Source organism: Leopardus geoffroyi, chromosome C1, assembly GCF_018350155.1.
Source record: "Leopardus geoffroyi isolate Oge1 chromosome C1, O.geoffroyi_Oge1_pat1.0, whole genome shotgun sequence".
In the NCBI taxonomy this organism is placed as follows: Eukaryota; Metazoa; Chordata; class Mammalia; order Carnivora; family Felidae; genus Leopardus; species Leopardus geoffroyi.
The window spans coordinates 76,739,290-76,762,653 of record NC_059328.1 but is presented as its reverse complement, the minus strand read 5'-3'; positions in this window follow the sequence as shown (position 1 = coordinate 76,762,653).

The following is a 23,364-nucleotide window of genomic DNA, read 5'->3' as shown; positions in this document are numbered from 1 at the left end:
ACAGGTTATAGCACTAAGTCAATGAGATGCATTATCATCATTATTACCATTTAGCATTCGCGTTTCATCAGCATGCACTTTTCCTAGCTCAAGATAGCAATTTTCAAACCAATGGATGGATTTAAGCTTTATCTTCATGAGCTCATCACTGAGATTCTAGTACACTTTATACTCATGGAAAATACTACCTAATGTTCTAATTATGTATGTCATTTTATTTGAACTCAGAAATTTCAAAATCCCCTATGCATAGGTTTTCCAAGTGATTGCCCTCATCAAAATTACACAGCCAAAAAGGAGGAATAATTAGCAAAATGGGAAGTTATATTTGGGGCTCATATAATTTTCCATGCTAATTGCTCATCTTGGGAGCCCATTCTGGGAAGCTGTCAGGAAGTGGATTTTTAATATGTGTATACCTGGATGTAAAGCCTTGCCAGTGTTCTTAGAGAAAGTGAACAGCAGTTATCCCAGAAAATCCCCACCTCAAGTGATAGAGGGAAACAGCATTTCCTTTTACCTCCAGAGATCCTCACCTGAGATTTTCTAGGGGCTGATCCCAATTCATTGTATTTTATGAAAGAGGAAGAGGCAGCTAAGGAATATTCTCTCACTTTACAGATAGGCTCACTGAAGTTATTTGTCCCAGGTTGTAGAGTAGGACCAAAAGAAATACCTGGTTCTGAATTTATTGTGTAGATAATTCACCAACTTAAGAAAGATAAAGTAGGACTAGAAAATCAAATAAAGAGTATATTTACAATGGCAATAGAATGCACAAAGGACCTCCTATTTTTTCCCAGCTTCTCACTCCCAAGCAATTATCTGGCTAATAATTACCTCTTGTCTTTCTTTTTTTCTTTTCTTTTTTTTTTTTTTTTTTATTGAGACTGATTTATTTTAGCTAGATATCAGGAGAAGGTCATGGAGAGACCCAAGACTAGCTATGAAAAATGGACTGGGCCAATTGGATTCTTTTGAGGATTTGTAGAAGTTGCTCATGAGAAGATTGGACAAAACAGCATGCATTAAAAGATAGCGTAAGGTAGGGTAAGTTCATGCTGGGCCATGTGCAGGCTAAGGACAGCCAAGGAAGCTGCCTGATGGGCAGGAGAGTGAGCTGCCACTCATCCTAAGTCAGAGACAGATCATGAAGACTCACACGTGAAATGAGTTGTTCCCTAGAGTTAATGGGATTTACCCAGTGAAGCCTGTTGCATTTCTGGGATTCCTTTAAGATCTCTTTGTTGTTACTCTACTTACACATATCCTTATGTTAACTCACTTATTACCTCCCAACATTCATTCTTCTTCCCTCCCTCCCTCCCTCTTTCTCTCTTTCTTTCCCCCTTCCCTCCCTTCCCCCTTTCTCTTCTCTTGTCTTCTCTTCGCTTAAGTTTATTTTTGAGAGAGAGCCAGAGAGCAAGAGCATGCACATGAGCAGGAGAGGGGCAGAGAGAGGGAGACACAGAATCTAGAGTAGGCTCCAGGCTCTGAGCTGTCAGCACAGAGCCTAATGCAGAGCTTGAACCCACAAACAGTGAGATCATGACCTGAGCAGAAGTTGGAAGCTAACCAACTGAACCACCCAGGTGCCCTTCTTTTCTCTTCTTTCTTTTTTTTTCTTTTCATTTCTTTTCTTTCCCTCCCTCCCTCCCTCCCTCCCTCCCTCCCTCCCTCCCTTCCTCCCTCCCTCCCTTCCTTCCTTCCTTCCTTCCTTCCTTCCTTCCTTCCTTCCTTCCTTCCTTGAATGCAAGCAGAGGAGGGACAGAGAGAGAGGAGAGAGAATCCCAAGCAGGCTCTGTGCTGTCAGTGCAGAGCCTGATGTAGGGCTCAAACCCATGAACTGTGAGATGACCTGAACTGAAACCAAAAGTCGGATGCTTAACCGACTGAGCCACTGAGGCACCCCTCCCCAATGTTTTCTTGAGTGAGTTTTATGTGATGTCTGCTACTTGTAATCAAATCAGCTAAACATAAACCCCTTTTACAACAATAAGTGACATTCCTCCTTCCCTCAAAAGACTAACCACATTTCTCAGCCTCTATTACAAAGCAGTGTTGCATTTATCTCTACAGTGAGGGAGAACATAGATGTTTGTCAGGAGCCACTTTTGTTTTTTTTTTCTCTGCTGATTTATTACTCTTTAATGCTTTTGGTAATCCTGATAGAGAACAGATCACTTGAACTCATAGTCTTCAAGTAGCTTTTATTCAAGTACATAATCTGCAAATAAGTAACGCAAAACCATCAAAAGCAGAACCTGAACTGGCGGTGTTATCTGGCATCTTCATGGTTTCTAATCCTATCAAAGTTCTTCGTAGAAGTAGGAGAACCTTATTGATTTGTCCATTGCAAGAGGGCAGCAGTTGGGGGTCAGAGAGAGAGAATGAACGAATGATGAACAACTGAGTTACAGTGTTACTTAGCCATAAGTCATCAGATAAAGTTCCTTGTTAATCAAACTTTGTAGTTAACAGACAGAGTCACGCATAACAATACCCTCCTTCAGTCTCTTGTGAAGCTGGTGAGCTGAATTGGACTTCCTGTAGGCTTCCATAATGTCAGTATATCAGCAATACTGTATTGCTTGCTGAGAATCCCTTAGTTCCTGTTGTGTTGAAGCTCTCCAAAGTGGTAGGGGAGAGAGTGACCTGGACCTGTTCAGATTTTTTTGAGAAAAGTTCTGAGCTCACTGTTATGAGGGAGGTATAAGATGGAGGAGGAAGTGGGGTGCTACAGGTAACCCAGATCTGAAACAGAAAACCTCTCTCTCCACCCTGAATTTGTACACAGTGGTATTTTCCTGCTGGGTTCCTGAAATCAGTGTCTGGTATTTGTGCCCTCCTTGCCAAGTGATGGATCCTGGGCATTTCAGGTAACAAGCTACCTGCTGTCTGAGCGGAAGTATTTAAATGCCTGCTGTTTTTCATCATTCGAGTAGTTTCCCCCTATGTTTCTCCTGCTAGGGAGCAAGGCCACCATATGTACAGGGCCACATGGCCGGCAGAACGTGAAGATCACGTTTGGTGTTGGATTTATTTGATGGCATATCTCTGGCAGCTGGGCTTCTGTTGGGTTTATTTTGGCAATTCTGGACAGGAAGATATCATCATTATGCTCTAACTTATAGAATATCTACTGGCTTCCAGTCTAAGCTGAAGGGTTGAGCACCAGTGAGTGTGATTATCATCACCTAACAACTAAAATGGAATCATAATAAGTTCTCCAGATATTAGCTGTAAACCTTAGAGTTCAGTTTTAAAGAGTGGTTAAAATCATGGTTTCTGGAGTGGTTAGGCTTGGGTTTAGATCCCAGTTTCACTTATATTGGTGTTGGGCGTGGAGCAAGTCACCTAGCTTCTTTCTTCAACTCCATTTACTCATGGGTAAAATGAAGATAAAAACAGTATCCACCTCACAGAGTTGTCTTGAGGATAAATGAGGTAATGCCTGTGAAGCTCTGACCTTATGTCTGTCATACAGTGAATGTTCAACAAACATTTGCTCCCTTGGCTTGTGCCAGATGGTCCTTCTGATCCTTCTCTTGTATTTCCCCTAACCCAGTTAGCAATGCTCCAAAGTATTAAATAGCTTACAGAAAAGATGTAAGATTTATTTTCTACTTTTCTCCTTAAATATTTTAGGAAACTGAGCTTTACAAGATTTATGCCAAATACAAAGCAGTTCAGAGGAGTATAAATGCTGGCTGTTTTTGTAGTCCCGCCCTTAAAAAAAAAAAAAAAAAAAACAACTATAGGAGCATGAGACATGAAGACAACGTGATAGTTCTCTTTGGATGAGTGTCCCTTTGGGGGTTATGCTTAGTTTTCTATTGGTGACTTTAATTGTCAGGGATTTTTTTCCATCTTTTTTGTTCCCACTGGTTATACCCTAGTTCAAGGTCTAGGCAGAAGAATGGAATCAAAGAATCCCAGATCCTTGATTTGAAAAGGGCTTGAAAGGTCATTGATTCTTGTTGCAGGTGGCAGATTGTTCTTTTGTCATGTTTTGGATGTACTCTAGTAGTTCTGGAAAGGTCTTATGAGAGAAGTGTTAAGGAATTATATGAAGAAAAGTAGATGGCTGTAGACGTGTCCTCATAAGAAAGGCCATAAAAGATTTTTGAAGGAGTGTAAAAAGAAAACAATATATTGAAAAAAAAAATTGAAGGAAGAATAACCAGTTTGAAAATTTAGACTCCATAAGAGTAAAGTTTACATTTGAATCAGGCTGCAACCGGAAGGTTTCTGAACGTTTTAGGAATGAGTATCATGATGTTAAGTTTCATGAAGCACATTTTGAAAATACCTCAAGCTGAGTCTGCTTTCTAGAAGGCCCAGAAAAAGGATCTCTCTCCTTCCATGAAGCTGTTAAGGTTGTTAACATTATGATCAAGGTTTTGTTTCTGAAATTATAATGTAGGGACTCTTAATTTTTCCTTGATTTTTTTTTTTTTAATTTAAGTGAAGGATTTATCTGCAGGTTGTGAGAGTTGTAACAGTAAATAATCATGGGACTAATCACGATATTATTCAGCCGTGGAAAAAACCAGGCCATGATGCTGAATGGACTGAAAATACAAAGTAAAGATCTGCCTTCGTCTTTTTTCATCTCAGGTACCAAAGTTGGGGTATAAACCTTGGACTACATGTGCCCCTGTGGATCAGCACTCCTGTATCCTTTGGATAAATTCCTAGTAGTGGAAAGTTTGGGTAGTTGAGAAATTATCCTGTTGATTTTAAATTTCTGGAAAAATGAAAAATGAACGCAGGCTTCATTTTAGTCTCTGCAGTCAAACAGAGCCAGATGAAATGCCAAATTAACAGACCACATGGGCTGTTAATAAACAACTCAATCCCTTTTACTTATTAGAGCAATAGAACACGTGTAATACACTGGCCTCTTGTTACTTACAGAGTATTGCTCGTTATAGTGAGATGGAGGTGGGGCTAGTGGAAGAATATTTGCATGACAGAAAATCTATACGTGTAGGAAAGAAGACAATTTGTTAGAAAATTAGGAATGTTATTGAATGATCTGTTGGCCTGAGCTAGTTGGATTATTCACCATTAAGTAATTACTTTAGATGCAGCAGGTGACCTTGTAACCAATTCAAATATTCTAACATAGAAATCTTCCTAATTATAAATTGTTTGGTTTATTACTTTAAGAGAAGGCCAAAGAAGAGAAATGAGGTTAAAATGAAGGGATCCTGAAGGGAACACTCTATAATAGAAGCCATTTGACAGAATAAGTTCATATCACTGGAGGTGATAATTTTGTGGAAGTGTATATTTTTAAATACGGACTGTGTAAATATAGGTATATTGGTTCAGAAATAGCCATTTAAATTTAATCCTAGATGCTTCTTTCTTTTTTCAACGTTCATTTGTTTATTTATGAGAGGAGGCTGTGGAGACAGAGCGCTAGCATGAACCAGCATGCATGAGCAGGAGAGGGGCAGAGAGAGAAGGAGAGAAAATCCCAAGCAGGCTCCACACTGAAGCACAAAGCCTATCATGGGGCTTGACCTCAGGAACTGTGAGATCGTGACTTGAGCCAAAATCAATAGTTGGACGCTTAACAGACTGAACCACTCAGGTGCCCCATCAATGTTTCTTTCAAATGCCAGTGACAATTCAGGATTTAAATCACTTAGGTGGAAAATAACTTCACGACTTAATATCACAAGGTGGGCATGTCAATGGGTCTTGTGTCATGTAGGCACTTAGGTAACTGGTAGCAAATGCAAGTCCTTGAGAGAGGGAATGGAAGTGGGATATTAGCATTCTTGGTTCTCAATACCTTATCCTCCCCCTTTTGAATATGGTGCCATGTGGGTTTTAAGGAAATATCTCAGATCTCAGGCAACCAGCTGGATAGTGATGTGGGCAGAAGTTGAGGCCCATTATCCAGAAATTTACATATATTAAAGTTGATGAAGTCTTCCCATTGACTCTGGAAGACCTTGAATAGTTCTAACCTTTGGAGGCAAGGCACCAGATGCTGGGAGCACAGATATGGAAACAAGCAGAACTCTTCTGATTCTGCAATAACCGTAAGATTATTTATTTCTCCTCTCATCCGCCCTATAGACAATCAGGATTTCTGTTTGATTGCTGAGACTCTGTCCCTACCCATGCTTGGCAAAAACGTTTTCTTATCTGTGCAATAGATAAGCTGTTTCTATCATTTACTGCTTTCAGCTGACCTGTGGATATTTCACCTCTTACCCCATTCCTCCCCCACAGATGAGGAAATGGGGACTCATTTGAAACCCCACACTTAAAACAGTGTTAAATTAGGGTAACAGTGCAGATCTCTTGCCCCTAAAGCTAATGGTCTCATCTGCATCCTGATGCCACCTCCTCAGGCTTGTGTAGTGTCCCTTTCAGGAACATTTTCATTTTCTACCATAGAATGTTAAGGTTTTGACTCCTGTTAGAGGACTTTTTCTGCAGTGTTGAGCAGATGGTCAAGTGTTTGCGGGGTGGAGGGCCCTCCTGATCCTCCCTGAAGTCATGCAGTTTATTCTTTAGGTAACAGTCAGGCCCTATCCCCAGAATTTGAGCGTATAATTGTGGTGTCATTGTCACCACAGGCTTCTAAATTGTGTGAATAGGTGAGGTGTGGCAAAGGAAAGGAGAGAACAAAGTTCTCAGTCTCCATTTTATGAGGAGGAAGCTGAAAGGTAAACATTCTTGTGAGGCACAGGTTGTGTTACATTAACAGAGTTAAGGCAAAGTCCCAGATTTTGGCCTTTTCCATCAGTGCTTTTTTCAGCAGACCCTGTAACCACCATCTCTTTTATAGAAAACTGGAAAACTTCATTTGCTAATCTAGAAAACCCTTGAGCTAAGCCCAACTCACTGTGTGGTTAACAAGGACAATTCCTTTAAAATGTTTTTCCCCCCTTGCTTAGTGTTGCTGGCATCAGGTATAGTTATTTATATGTTTTCCATTTGCTGCTTGATTTATTTTGGAGACTGACACTTTTACAAGCTGACATCTCAGCATACAGACACTTTTTTTTTACTCCACTGAATGCAGTTGATGCTACTTACTGGATGCCATGCCGAGCAAATCCTAGTTAAAGGCTTCTCTTTGTGCTGCAATCCATCACTCCTTTTACAGTTCTTTCTCTGGAAGAGTGTAAACTGCCTCCTAATTTTGGCATCTGCTACCTGCCTTTCTGGCTGCTTCCTGTTGCTTCCTGATATCACTCTGTCAGGTAGACACTTGAGGATTTCATCGCTACCCAGGTGTACAGCAACTTCAAAATGAGAGGTTTTGTTTAAAGCTTCTTTTGAGATCCTTGTGATGGATGAGTACTTAATAGGAAATGAGCTATTGAACAGACAACTGTTAATCAGCTACTATCAATGGGTTGTTGCTTTATTTCCATTTGAAAAACATTTATTGTCCATCTATAATGTACCAGAAGATTTAGGAAAAAAAAAAAAGGTGCTGCTTTTTCCAAGGAGCTGTCAGTGTAGTAAAAAAATTGCATGATCATCTGTTTGATAAAACTCTGGAGTAAGTCAACTTGCCTACAATTTTTCCATTCTTTCTACTTTTTTCTTTTCTTCCACGTCTTTTTTCTAGAGCCATATAGAACACCGTACACTAGGACCTCATCCTTCTGTCTGTTGTAGAACCTTTGGACTCCCTCAGTTCATAGCTGATTAAAGTAGAGAGAAGCAATGACCCTCCATGCAATATGTCATTGCCAGTGGAAGTGGTTGAGAGCTGATGGTGTTTCAATTGGCTATTGATACATTCCTTCCCCTTTCTCCAATGTTTTCTGACAGGTACATGGGAACTCAAGATATCTGTTCCACCTGAAATTGGCACATTAACTCTTTAAGGAGTGATGTTATTAAAGTGCACCCAAAACTTCTTACTGTTCCCTCAGTAGCCCTTGAACTTTTCAGTATATGCCTAGTAGGGCTTGCCAGGTCAGCCTTGGAGAAGTGGTTTTCAAGCTGATGACTGTTGAGTGCTGATCAAACCCTATTATGGATCCTATGTTGAACCAAAGTCTCTCTAGTCTGGTTTGTTTCTGGTTGGTTCAACAGAAGTGTAGTGATTGCCTACTATGTGTCTGGTACCAGAGGCTGTGGGGTAAAAAGATACGTTCAGTTTTTCAGCATCTCACTAGGTAGGAGGTGAGACTGACAAATACATAAAAAGCTTTGAATACAGGGTATAGACTGTATAAATGCTAGGCTACAAATACAATTGAAGTGCTGCATGAAGAGAAAGGAGCTCTGATGGGAGGGTCAGGACAGACTTCCTCCAAGCTGTGGGATGTAAGCTGGAAAAAGGATGGCATGCATGGGCCAAGGCTCTCTCTTGGCAAGGTTGCAGTTCTTAGCTGGAACTTTGAGGGCAAAAGCAGGGGGAGAGGAGAGAGGATTATGGTTAGGACCTAAGATTGGAAACCCCAATTTTTAGTCTAGTTGTTGAGGCCAAGAAAACTCGTGTAGGATCTCTTAGATGGTATGTGTGAGAGCAGAAATATGTGTGATTGTGTTGGGGGAGGAGGGACCTTGAGAAGAGGGACGGAGTAAGTGGTAACATTATTGGACTAGGTGAGGACGGCTGAGAATATAAACCAGCACTGCGGTGTGTGTCTGCAGGTGGAGCAGAGATTGCAAGGGTTTGATAGCAACTGGCTTTGATGGTGAGAGAGAAGGGGAAGAGGATTGTGTTTTCAAGCCTGAAGTGCTGAGAAGGCAGTCCCACTCTTTAGATAAGAAACACATGTAAATTTGTGGGGAGAACTGGGGGTGTTAATACTCTATGCGTCCTTGGTCTCTTGTGCAGAGGATGTTGAAAGGCCCTGAAAAATAAAGTGCCAGATAAAATTCAGGATGACATTTTAACCTACACATTTGAGTGGGCTATGTGTAATGTTCCTCCCTGATGGCAAGGGCCGTGGCTGGTGTTGCTCACCCAGAGCTCAGTGTCTGGCAGGAGGCCAAAAAATATTAGCACGAAAGGTTCCAAAAAGTCCTTTCTAAAGAAACATGTTAAGTTTTGTTTAATTCAATATTTTATTTGGCCCTGAACCCTTTCGGTAAAGCTGTCTTATAAATGTCGGTCAGAGAATTCTCCAGAATACACTTTAAGAAACACTGCCTTAGGGTACTAAATGAGTTAAGGGTTAAATGAGTAACATAAACATTCTAAAGAGAGAGGGAGTTGAGGTATATGTCTGTCTATCTATCTGTCTATCGCTTTCTCTATCTAACCAAACCAAAGGAGTGAGATCTTTGGAAGGAGTGCGCCTTGGCAAGGGCATAGCCACAAAAAAGGATGAATGGCTGACCTTTTCCCCCTCACCTGATCACAGGTTTTAAAAGACTTGCCATCAATTTTAAAACATGTCTTTAAAGCTCTAAATATGGCCCTAGGTCTTTACTCTTTAGAGTCAAGTTCAAGATGATGGTCACAAGCATGTCCTGGAGGCAGTTTTGAGCGCTTTAAAAGCTTCATTTAGTTTTCAAATGTTTATCAGTGCTCCCAGCACTGTGGATGGCCAAGAGAGACTTTCAGAATTCAATAGAAGTATGAGAAATGAATGGAGCCCAGAATTTAATTATTTTTAAAAACTAGGATAATGGTTCTATTAAAGGGGAAATGTTGCAACACACACAACGCACGCAGTGACACACACTGAAGGATTTAGATTTTATCTTTTGTATGGAAACTCTTTCAGGGATGGGTAATATGCAGAGAAAGAATGTCAATGCAGCAAATACTAGTGATGTTTATTTCTTTGTTTGGATGGTTTTTAAGGAGAGCAATGTTTATTGCAGCATAGCCTTTTAAAACCTAGGCCCCACTGAAAAACTGAGGCACTTTAATAATCTCTGCTTTATATATCAGTTAGTATTATAATAACTATATTCCACAGGCACTGTATTTACATCTATCATGCCTGGAGTCAAACCTTGGATATTTCGTGCTTCTGCTACAGCACATGTTCTGTTACTGCTTACTTAATAACTAGTGGCCATGGTTGCCTCTTGTCAAAAAAGACTGTTATTTCATGAATGATTAAAGTGCTAGAAACCCAAGATTTATGGCTCTCTGGCTCAAAATGCTCGTGTGGCTCTTGTCTGATTAAAGGTACCCATCATTGACACATATTTCATTTACAGTGTACTTCTTGGGTTACCAAGGTAACATTCAGGTTAATCAGCTGCACCACACTTCGCCTAATTGAGGGAGAGCACTTCAGCTTCCACTTCAGTCCCTGAAAGATGACAATCTTTTTTTCTTTCATTTTTTTCCCCCCAGTATGACATTTGGAGGCTATTCCAGATGCTCTTGACTTCGGAACCATTTCCCTCTCTGGCTCTGACACATGGCATTCCGCCTTCATCCTGGCTGCTCTTGAATAACTGGCTTTTACAAAGGCCATTTCCCTATTTGTTATATGTAAATAGGGTGACACTATTATGTACTGTTCTCTGCAATTACAGTGAGGTGGTTGAAGTTATTTTGTATATTAATATCAGCACGTTGGAACGTGTTTCCCTATTTAGTCTTTTGTTCTTGGTTTCCTGACTGCCTGAGCACTTGAGATATGAGCGAAGAATTTTATCTGCAGCAGGGGATTGAGACGAGCCTGGGCTTCCTAAAAACTTTGTGCGCAAAGCTGTTAGCTGAGATTTCCAAGTGTCTTTTTAATTCTCTCCTTACTTCCTCTCCCTCTGAAAAAGTACAGGGTTAACCCATCAGCCGGCTGCTGGTGGCCGCACTAAGGAGGCAGATACTACTTGGCATCAACCAAAGTTCTAAATGGAAAGCTGAGGATAAATGGTTTTGAACCATTGAAAACAGATGTATGGACTATTTAGCCTCCAACCTCGGGAACCCCTGGTGGAGAGAGGCAGTGTAAAAAATCATTCAAAAGCAAGGCCTCTAAAAATTATTCTCGATCTGCCCAAGGTGCTGATGTTCAATTAGATGAGTTTTGACCTTGACTAGGGAGAATTCCAAGCAAAACTGGTTATGATTAGCTGAACAAAGATATCCCTGTTCTATAGGAGTTTACAGTCCTTCGTCTCCGCGTGTGAGACATTGGGCCTTTTTATGTGATATTTGCTACAAACATTTCCCTAGTTTGCTGTTCACTTTGCAGTTTTAGTTCCTTTGAATGACTTAAAATTTATATGTAGTTAAATCAGATAGTTTTTACTTGGTAATTTCTTTCACTGTTTTAAGCTTAGAGTGATCTCTCTCCAAAACTTGGGTATTTGATACTGTTTCTTCTTGCTGTTGACTGATTAAAGCATGACAGAACTTTTAAAACTTACTTGGAATTGATATGGGTACATGGTACGAGGTATTGACCAAACTGGCAGCTTATCCTGCTGGCCAGTAAACACTGTTCAGTGAGCCAACATTCCTCTCCTCTCCTGACCTGCGATTTCTCCTCTATCACGGATCACACATACAATTTACTCCTGAGTCCTCTGTTCCATTCTCCTGGCTTGGCAGTCCATTCTTGTGTTAGAATCATGCCTGTTTTAACTAGTATTGCTAATTGGTATTCATTAGTATGCTTACGGCTAGTATTGCAACAAGGAATGAGGATACTTTTGCATTTAGTAGTTAGCAGGGAAGATTTTAATTATAACTTTATTATTATTATATGGTATCCTATGAATCTGTTGGCACTTGAATGTGTATATAGGCTCAAGAAGTATGATAGAAGCATGTTCACTCAGCTTTAGACTTTGTTACATATTTAAGAGTGGCATTATTGTTTGTTTTGTTTTGTTTTGTTTTGTTTTAAGCTTCTGAAAGGGATATTCAATACGTGTGCCGCGAGATCTGGTTATAGAGAACTAAAAGCAAGCTGCCATTAAACCTAGGCGAAAACAAAGCAGAGAAGAATATGAATGACAAAAGCTACCATTTTGTATCCAAATGTTAGTAAGACCATTATGGGCATCCTTGAGCTATAGGATTATGCCTCCTTGCCCTCTCTCCTCCTCGCCTTGTTCTCCTTTAAAGAATTTTTTTTGATGTTTATTTTTGAAGGAGAGAGAGACAGAGCATGATGGGGAAGGGGCAGAGAGAGAGGGAGACACAGAACCCAAAGCAGGCTTCAGGCACCGAGCTGTCAGCATAGAGCCCAACACGGGGCTCGAACCCGTAAACCGTGAGATCATGACCTGAGCCGAAGTTGGAGGCTCAATCGACTGAGCCACCCAGGCGCCCCTCATTCCCCTTTTAAAAATACTTTCTAATGTCATCATGAATAAGGCAGCTTTGAATAGTACCTTTTAGTTATTCAAGGAAGAAGTTATATATCCTTGTAATGATCATCATGATTGTTAGGAATTATGAATTCGAGAATGTTGATCTCTTATTCACCTTCAGCCCCAAGATCTGAATCCTTGTTTGAATGTATATTGATGATGTCATACACGTTACACGAGACACAATCTCTTCTAAAACACACAGTCTGCTCTGGATTGATTACTCTGTTGACCAGAATTTATCTGTTTTCAAATAAGGATTTTTAACCAGATGTCATCTCTGCAAGTTTTTCATGTTCCAAGAATTAGCTTCTAATCTCTGTTTAGCTGAAATTTAGTTAGCAATGTTGACACCTCTGCATTTTAACACTGGGATTTCTTTGTGGGACACAATTCCTTTCAATCAACTTAATATCCCATCTTGGTCTCTAAGGGACAATAATTGAGTTTAGGCTAGTTTTAAATAGCGATAAGGACAGGGAACACAGATGGGTATTTCATTGATTAACACTAACCCTGGCCTAAGGCCCCAGTGTCAGGCATTGGATTAGGACATTATGAAGAGAATGACAGAGTTTTGGTACTTTATTCCTCTCAATAACATTCTTTCACATATTAAGTTTATCCCCCCCTAGGTAGCTACTTTATCATGCAGAAGACCTTAATCCACTGATGTGACTCTCTCTGCTCTCACTTTGATGCAGCCTCTGTTTACAAGAGTAATGCGGCCTGTGTAAGACAAAGTACTCAGGACAAGGACAGCTGAATAAGGCTTTTAGATGCACAGTGATCCGACCTAAAAACAAAACCCACACTGCACACACACACACACACACACACACACACACACTCACGCTCACAAACACAGGCATACATGCATACACAAATGCTGATAAAACTGAGGCTTTTTTGGAAATGCAATTATGATGCTTGCATCCCGAAGAATCAGACATTAGGATTTCATCAAGAAGACCCTATGTTACTGATCTCCTTGTTTGGCACTTTATCTTTTCTTCACCTTTGACCTTTCTTTCAGGCTCTCTTCAAGGCATCATGAACGTAAGCCCTTGTGGGGTTCTTTTAGAAGTAGGATTGCTGCCATCCCCTCTGGTGAATTGAAGCAGCTGCCGGAATCAGTGACAAGGTTGGGTCCAGACTTGGTATCCTGGCTGGGAAAGAGATTATGGGTCAGTCCCCAGTGCTAGGATACAAAAGATTCAAGCAGTTCAGGATTTTTTGGATATCCGAAAAAGATTTCATGAAATTTGTAAAGATCTAACCGTGCATTGCAGATTTCATGTGGTCTAAATAGCTTATACTAAGTCAAGCTCTGGGTAGTCAGTAAATGGTATTTTCACAGCTATGCAGTTTTTCCAAGATTGAGCTGCACTGCAATAGTTTAATTCTACCAAATGGTTAGTGGATGAAGCAGGTGGCCTTTTACATTTATCTGCTTTTGCTGTTATGGGGTGTCCCAACTTTAGAGGATCTCTGTCTTACACAGTGAAGATTTACGTGCTTACTTACTGTAGTTGAGTTTAGATGATCATGTAATGCCTTTTTGATCCTTCTTATTTAGAGCACTGTCAAGTTATAACCTTAGATACTAAAGAGAGTTTTGTGTGTGTGTGTGTGTGTGTGTGTGTGCGCGCGCGCGTGCATGCATATGTATATGGAAAAAGTAGAAAAATAAACTTCCATAAAAGGAACAAAGAATATATTATAAGACTTTTATTTTGTTCTTGGTCATCTCATCTTTCACCACAATCTCAAAGAGAAAAATCTTCTTTAAGGTTTACCTAAAGTTAAGAGTTTAAAAACAATTTGTAATATTCATGTCTGAACACAGTAATGAAGAAAGATGTATTATAATTACAAGTGGGATGTGTACATTTTTGATTACCCAAAATGCAATCTAACAAATATTTAGCATTTTGAAGAGAGAGAATTCAGACTATTTCTCACAGCCTTGCTCTTTATCTTCTTTCATTTATTTTTCCTTCAAAAACTTTTTTCCCTCCAAATCTTTTTTTAAAATTAAAAAAAAAATGTTTATTTTTGAGAGAGAGACAGAGTACGAGCAGGGGAGGGGCAGAGAGAGAGACAGAGGGAGACACAGAATCCGAGGCAGGCTCCAGGCACTGAGGTGTCAGCACAGAACCTGATGCAGGGATTGAACTCATGAACCATGAGATCATAACCTGAGCCAAAGTCAGGCACTTAACCAACCGAGCCACCCAGGCACCCCTCCCTCCAAATCTTTTAAGAGGAATCTACAAGGTGATTGCTTGACAGTGTATAGTGTGATCACTGTTTGTTATAAATACTAACAAATTTAGAAAAGCAAGAGAGGAGCGCCTGGGTGGCTCAGTCAGTTGAGCTTCTGACTTTGGCTCAGGTCATGATCTCATAGTTTGTGAGTCAGAGACCCGCATTGGGCTCCGTGCTGACAGCTCGGTGCTGAAGCCTGCTTCATGCTTCAGATTCTGTGTCTCCCTCTCTCTCTGACCCTCCCCCGTTCATGCTCTGTCTCTATCTCAAAAATAAATAAACATTAAAAAAATTTTTTTAAAAAAGCGGGAGAGACCCTCATTTTTGAAAGGCAGAACATTTGGTGTGAAATGGCTAAAGAGCAAGCCTTCTGGCATTGACCATGATGGTGGGCACACAGACATTTCCCTAGTCCCCACAGTGAATACCCACTGCCCTAAAGCAGTCTTCTTCACTGAGCAGGACTATTGAGGGACAGTGGCATTTTTTTTCATTTTTTTTTTAGCTCTTCAGAGTGGTAGTGTGTTTGAACGGTAGTATGTTTGAGAGGTAAACAGTGCTGGTTCATACCAATTAATTGGAACCCTGCTAACTCACTTGTTTGGATTAATTCAACAAAAATCTGTTGAGAACATAGCACTGCCAAAGAGTACATGCTACACATGTGGAGCACTAACTCTGGAGCTTGCTACCAAGAGCACCACCTCAGCTAGAAAAGGACACTCATATCGGAGAAGTACAAAGCTGAAAGATCTTAAAGACCCTCTGGTTTTGTGGTTCTCATATTTTCTTCAATCAAGATCTCTTTTATTATCTTTATGGTGCCCACATTTTGGAAGATAATGAAATACTTTACGTGTGAGCTTGGTTTCCATTAGGCTAAAAAATCATTGCAAATATTTCATTTCAGGAATAGTAACATCTATTTGGGTGGGGATTCCTGAAGGATTTTTGGCCCCAGTTTGGGAATCTGTCATCTTGTGTGACCTTGTTAAATCAATGAAGGTTTTGAGTTAACCAGACTTCCCCACCCCCCACCCCCCCACCTCCCACCTCCCACCATGATCACAAAGTTAGTTTGAAGTGGAGTAAAAACTAGGCTGAGTTTGAAGCAGAATAAAAACAGTAGGCTGCGTCTAGTAAGTGTAGTCAAAGTTTTTCAGAGAAGAGGTAAAAAGTATGGCAATAGTGCTTCATCTCTAGACTCGTGGCATCCATCTGAAGGAAAATGTGTTGTTATATATATTAATCTTTCATTTTAGATGTTCTGGGGAAACTCCTAATGACTAATTTCTCACACCAACAATCACAACAAACAAAAACATCGTGTGCTACAGGCTCTTTTTGGCACTTTCACATGACGTTCATCATTATGATGATTGGCTTTTATGGTATTCATATGAGTTTGACCTGCACCAACCAAAGCCAGGGAAATCGATTAGAGAGGAAAATTTATCCTTAAATCTTATGTTCCCATGGGGGCTGCCTGTAGCCTCTGGGTAGCCAGGAGCTGGCATGTGGCTCATCTCTGACATAATTCTGAAACAAAATGAGGTGGATACTGAAGCACAATCCTTCAAAAATAATAACTCAATTAATAAATAATAAATAAGCTTCCCTTGGCCCATTCAAGTTCCCACCTCAGCTAGTGCTTTCATGCCATTTAAGTCCTGAATGAAAGCTACTTTATAATGAGGCACAAATCTGATACGGAAAATGAAGCAGTTGGTCTGAATTCCTAGGTTAGGTTTTGTTTTGTTTTGTTTTGTTCTAGTAATAATTTGCTCATCTCATGCTGGTGGATTTGGTCTCTTGCATTCTCTGGCAGTCAAGGAAAAGTTAGCTCAAGTTTTGCTCCCTCTGCCATTAACAGATGGCACGCAGATCTAAGCGTAAGCTGTGGCTCCCGGGCCACAGGCAAAGGGTGAGGGCCGCTCCCCCGTGGACACCCTCAAAAGGCCCTAAGCTTGAGTAGCACAAATGAAAAGGTCTAGTGCTGGTGTTAATTACGCAGAAACCACACAGAAAGTGCTCGCTGTTACTGAGTTGAGAGGTTGGGCATCTCTTCTTCCCCAGATAAAAGGCTTGATATGAAAACATTTTGCAGAGGACAATGAAGTGAAGATTAGCATAATCTTCTGCAGTATCCTCAGTAAGCTATCCATGAGTGAGTTGCTTTTTTCTCATTCCTTCGGCTCTAATGTCTGGATTTAAGGAATGGTATTGTTAAAAGTAGGCTTTGTCCTTGGAGCCTGACAGTTGTGTTTTTCCCGCCTTCATGTGATCATCCCAGTTGCTAGTCTCCTGCTCTTTGGGTAGGAAGACAATGGAGGGAAAAATGAAGTGTCAGTTCATTGACAGAACCTCTCTGTGCTATGTTACTCTTAATCCAGACTCATCAGGGTCTTTCTTTCTTTCCTTCTTTCTCTTTCTTTCTCTCTTTCTCTCTTTCTTTCTTTCTCTCTTTCTCTCTTACTCTTTCTCTCTCTCTTTCTCTCTCTCTCTTTCTCTCTCTCCCTTTCTCCCTCCGTCCCTCCCTCTCTCTGTCTGTCTCTGTCTCTCACCCATGCTCCCTGTTTGAATAGGGGAAAGTCTGTTTAATATCATTTGGAAGAACACATAGAGCAAATAACACTGAACTTTGGCACTTCAGGCAGCTTGAAATTAAAAAAATTTAAATCATGGTGTTGTTTTCTCTTTACTTCAATCAGAACATGAAACTACCGTTGTTACATTTTATATCAAAATAGGGGTAGCTGTTAAATGGTTATTCAGATGTATGCAGTGAAAAGCCTTGAGTGTTTTTTGTTTTTGTTTTTTTTTTTTTTCCATGAGAAGAGTTTAACCACTTGCTCAGTGCAGCTTAATGCGGTTCTCTCGGGGGCTGGTCTGGTGGCTAATGCACTAGTTTGTTGGCCACTTTGATCCTGGCTGCCCTGTTTTAAGTCTTGCTATGACTGGTTAAGCTAGGGCTCTGTAACCCCGGGGATAACTTGAGGGTTCTGAAAGTCACGAGGCACGGTCCCCAAGATCAAAATATAAAAATAGGTCTGGGGTCAGGGAACTCGACAGGCCCCCGGAAACTCCTCACTTTTACAGCTGGAGACTGTCTCTTAAGTATTTGGAATCCGTCATTAGGATTCTGACAGAGAAGTGCAGTATGGGATGGCTGCAGGGCAGGCTCTTTGAATCTTACTCCTGATAAAAAAAACCCAACTTCTGGCTGCTGACAGGAGACAAGGCGAGTACAAGGAACGCATTAAAAAGCAGCTTATGTCTATTGATGGCTGAAGAAGGGTTAGAATGGCTGAGTTTTGAGTTGGGGTGAAAACTCCAGAGTTTATTTGCTATACTAGATGAGTTTGGGGGAGTCACTGGTGTTTTTTAGAAGCCTGGAGAGCACATGGGTAGGGATATCCTAAAAGCCCATGTCAAACAATTTGTGGACCTTTTGAGTTCCACTGAGGTCAGTTTTGACATGGATTCCATCCTGGACGTAGATTGCCTACTTACTGTTCTGTGCACATCATACAAAAACTTGGCATTTGACCCATCATTTAAGATTTTCTTTCCTTACATGAATCACTTGAATAGATTTGACTTTCTTTCATTGAGATGGCTCATTGTAGTTCAGTCTGTCATTTGAACCAAGATCAGCCCCTCGACGCAGCCAAAATCCACTAGGCTTGGATCAGTGGTTGAAGTGACCCTGTTGTTGTGGAATGACATTAAAGAAGAAAGGGACTTTACATGTCACCTGATTGCTGCTGTATCATCATACCAAACTGTGTCTGGCAGTCCAAGGGCAAACTAAGTCACTCTACCATGAAATTCAGTGATTTCTGTCGTAGAATGGAGACTTGATACAGAGCCTCTCACACCTGCAAGTTTCAGCTCTGCCTCTTAGCTGCTTGGTGACTAAACTTCCATGAGCATTATTGTATATTATTTGTTCAGTGGTCATCTCGGTGGCAACTCCGCAGTACTGTTGAGAGGATTAAAGGAGATCATGTATTTTAGAGCTATTTTATAAACTCCGTAAATCCCTATATGTATGTAAGGTGTCATTATGATACTTCTAGAAAGTTTGCCATTGAACATGGATTCATTCAGCAAACATTTATTGAATGTTGACATGTACCAGACTGTCTGAGCATAGGAGGCTTACAAAGACCAGTAAGACACAATTCCTGCCCTAGGAAGTCAAAAATCTAGCAGAAGGTAGGCACAAAAAAATAAATCTTGCATCTGGGACTGTTAAAAGTTTAAGAAACTCTAGTCCTTTAACAAGTATTGGTTGAGAACTTAGTATGCACACAGCACTATGCTAAGTATTTTGGTTTTGGGGCTGGGGGATTACTGAGAAGGAAAATGTAGTCATAAGTACCTTATACAGGTATCCTCCCATGTTTGGAAAGTTCTCATTATACCACTTGTGTTTTCTGAATGACCTACATTAGTATGTACCTGTGTTTGCTAACCAGAAGGAATCCAAAGTAGATTTTTGTTTTTAGGAAAAGGGGTGAAATGTGAAAATAGCATTCAGTGTTTGCTCTGCAGTGAGCCCTGATGTAGGTAGTGTGTGTTTCCCAAGCAGTGAGAGGGGCTCTGCCAGGCTCCATCCTGGGGAGCTATACTCAGCATCTCAGCATCAAGCCATTAGAAGCTTTGAACTGTTTGTGAGCATCTGTGCTTTATCTCGATTTGTTTTGTGCCTCCATTAGCAAAACATGTTCCAAGGTGTCAAGAGAGCCTAAGAGAGGTTGTTTTTTGGGTTGGGTTCAAAAAATTTCCACATAAGTTGATGGTAATTGCTTCTTCACTTGATACCATTTTGACTTACAAATGTTTTCATAGAAATGCTCTACTTTTGGAGAGTGGGGGAAACCTGTATAGTCTACTTGGAGAGATAAGACCTATAAGCACGAACTTCCCTACCTACTATTATAAGATAGCAAAAGGCAAGTGTCAAGTGAACAAAATGTGGAGGAAATTCAAAGGGGATAGCCATAATTCTCAGAGAAGATGGGATTTGAGTTGTCTGAGAACCCTTTGAACTTGAACTCTCATAACACTTCATCTCCTTAAGGCACTTAGCTCTGTCTCCTGACAATTTATTTTAATAAATTTTATCATTATTGCCACTTCTAGTAAGTTCCCTGAGAGCAGGTTCTTATCTGACTCCTTTATCATCCATAATATTTAGCACATACCTCGCACAGAATAGGAACTCAAATAATATTTGTTCAATGAATGAATATGGGTTAGAGGGGTGATTTAATAGTGTGTAGGGAGGAGTACTGGAGACTTTATTTCCATTTGTGTACCCTCAGATCCTTATTGTGGTTCACCTCTTAATCTTTCAATATACCTTAGCAGCTTTGAAGAAGTACATGAATTTTGAATGAAGACACCTAGAACATCTTTCTCTCCACAGCCTAACTGAATTCCTTGCCCACACCATTTTTATGTCTCTTGAAGTCCCACTTTCTCAGTGAAACCTTTGTCTCTGGATCAGGAAAGTGCTCATGGTCTTCTCTCATTCCCCTGCACGCTCCCCATATGAAGCACAGAGGAGTCTAGTTCTGCTGCCTTTGTTTTCCATCACGCAAAAGAAAATTTTCTTAAGCTTATTGTCTCTTACCTCAGTTCCCATAGTCTACCTTTGCAAGTTCCATCTTTAAAATACTTGGAGTTGGGGCGCCTGGGTGGCGCAGTCAGTTAGGCGTCCGACTTCAGCCAGGTCACGATCTCGCGGTCCGTGAGTTCGAGCCCCGCGTTGGGCTCTGGGCTGATGGCTCAGAGCCTGGAGCCTGTTTCCGGTTCTGTGTCTCCCTCTCTCTCTGCCCCTCCCCCGTTCATGCTCTGTCTCTCTCTGTCCCAAAAATAAATAAAAACGTTGAAAAAAAAATTTTAAATACTTGGAGGAATGACTGATGTTGCCTCTGTAGATATTTTTGTAGTGGGTCAATGTCTCCATCTTAGGGCTCTCTGTCTCTACAGTGCATTGACAGTCAAGTCTAAGTTTCTAGAAGTCACTGAGGTCATGCAGTTTGCTAGTGAGAACATCAGCTCAGTGCTTGGTGCAGTTAGAAACTCTGTACTTTTTTTTTTTTTTTTTGATAATAAAATGAGTCAATTTCTTCCTCAACATTTTTGAGGATGTTAAATTAATGACATTGCATTTGGTAGCTCATCTGGTGCTTTTTTGCTGGAAACATGCTATGAGATGAGTTATAAGAAGAGTTGACCACACTGTGCTATTCTTTTCAAGACCTCTTTCATGAACGGTAATGGGAAGTTGCAGGGATATACAAAGTGTGGGTGGTATGTTAATGGCATAGTATCTAGAATGATTTTGGACTGGCTTGTTGAGATGGTTTATTATTCTATATATTCACTCCTCTGGGTAACTTTAGATGACCAACCTAAAGCAGGGTGACAGGCTGGAAATGACTACTGCAAACTGTTCATGCCAGTGCTGTTCATGTAGAACTTGGTAAACAATTTTCTTTGAGGGCCACTGCTTTACTATAACAGAGTGGGCTCCATTTCAGCCTTTGTTATTTTGGTAGTATAAAAATCTTTCTTTGTATTTCTGTTTTTATTTCTGTTGCATTTCTGTCTTGTGTCTAGAGCATTGTATTCTCTCAGATTTTATCTTTTAAAGAAGTTCTAAGTTGCCCGTAACATATGTTAATATCAATTCTGAATAATGGCCATTGAAATCTGAAACCGTGAACGTTATTTTGTGGGGAGGGGAACAAAATAGCTAGCACCACTGCCTCCCAATTCCCTGGGTGGTCTGAACTGTGCCAGGATGGAGCCGCCAGGAGAGGTTGTACCATACCAGGCCTAGCTTCAGAGAATTGGTGCAGTGTAAGTGGAAAATAGTTCTGAGGTCCAAATAGGATGACTGGGTGGTGTGTGGCTGAGAAGAAAGGCAAAGTTAAGCCCTGAGTAAAGGAAAAGGGTGAAGAAATTCTGCTGTAGGAAGTCGGCCGTAAGGGAGTGCTCAGACACTTGAGAATCTTCATGGCCTCATCGTTGGTGCAGGTGGTGAAGAAAGTGCTTGTCACAAAGGGACTACTGCCCCTGGGCTGCATGCAGTGGGCCCTGGCCCACTGGTGTTTCGGATATGATCACAGAGAAGTGAAAGCAGGATCCGAATAATACCCTATTTGATAATTGATAAGCAGATACTGCTTACCTAGTTTGGGTGGTGTAAAAATCTGACTTTTTGGGACTACTTAGGGCCGAGAGCTTGTAAACTCATGCACATTGTCAGCTGTGTTTTTGCTACACATGATCCCTTGGGATTAACTTTAACACTCAAAGTGTGGGTGAGCTTATGAATTTGATTGGAATAGGGAGTTTAAAGGAAATTGGTGGTGGTGATGGAGTATAGTTCTTTAATTTTTAATAAAGAACTACAAAAATATGCTAACTTTGGAAAGACTTAGAGGTTTAGACAGTGAATTAGATGAGTGATTAATTCAACACATTAATCTCTGAGGGCAGGAGCAGCCCCTTATCCATGTTTGTATTCCTAGCATGGACCATAGGGCCCTACAAAGTAGGTGCCCAATAAATGTTCAACGACTTACATTAAATTTGTCCACCTTGACTTTAACTGAAAAATGCTCAGAGGAAAAATTCTACAACTACCTATCTGACTTAAAGTGATTTGTTTTGGTGAATTTGCTAGCATTTGAGTTTATCTGGAGCTTTTGGCCAATAAAGGTGAAAGAGTCCATTGTCTTGAAAGCATGATGTCATTGGAGACTTCCCTGTCCTATTGTTTGGACTTCTCACCCTTAACACAAACCTTTGAGTTAATGCAGAGATTTTAGAAAGCTTTTGTTAAAATACATGTGTGTTACTTGGAATGCAGAGTAAACATGTGCACATCCTGTACATGAAAATGCCTTAGCATTTTTCAGATTAAGTAGCTCAGAGCAGTTCCTTGATTAAGGACCCGGAATATATCTGTGTTGATTGGAGGCTGTGGGTGAGGGAAAGAGGCATGAAATGTGTGGCCCCATCCACCTTGAGAGCCACCACATTAGGCAACTAGGATACAGAGCTGCATGGTACAGGGTGAGGCTTCAAATGCTGCATACCTCACCTCTGTTTAATCTTTATGGTGCTGCACAGTTGTGATGCTGGCCTCCTAATATGAATTCTAAGAACCTAAGAGAGTTGTCCTTAAACATACACTGCCGCATTTGATCTTGCTTATGTTAAATTCAGTAATTTTGACTTTTCCGTTGGGGTAAGGGTAAGGTGTGGGTGAGTGAGACCAGTGCACGCCAACGCTATTCCATTCAGGTTGATTGTGTGTTGTTTTCAGGGACTATATGTCTTTTTGTTTTGGTGAAATACCATGGAAAAAAGCTGTTATAACACCTATTACAATATTTCCAGAGTGACCCAGCAGGAGAAAAAACATTCAGGGGAGAGAGATTGGAATGTAGAGACAAAAAAGCTATGTCTAAGGAGGGCTGTAGAAAAATGGGGGGAACAGGAGCTAAATGTAGCAATTATGTGAAAATCAGAGTGTCTGTACTGGACTTTGGGTTTCCCACCCTTGATGGATTATCACCATTTAATGGTCCATCAACCTGTGTGAGCAGTCAGCGGCGGGGGGGTACAGTTTGAACCTGACACGCAAACAGTTAAGACCACTTAACTCACTGAAGATTGAAAGAAATCTGAGTAGTCACTATAGTGCCTGGAAGCTGAAAAGTTATGTTTTCTCTAAGCTCCCCGTACTTCTTTGGTCTAATGGGTTTTTTAATTGAGATA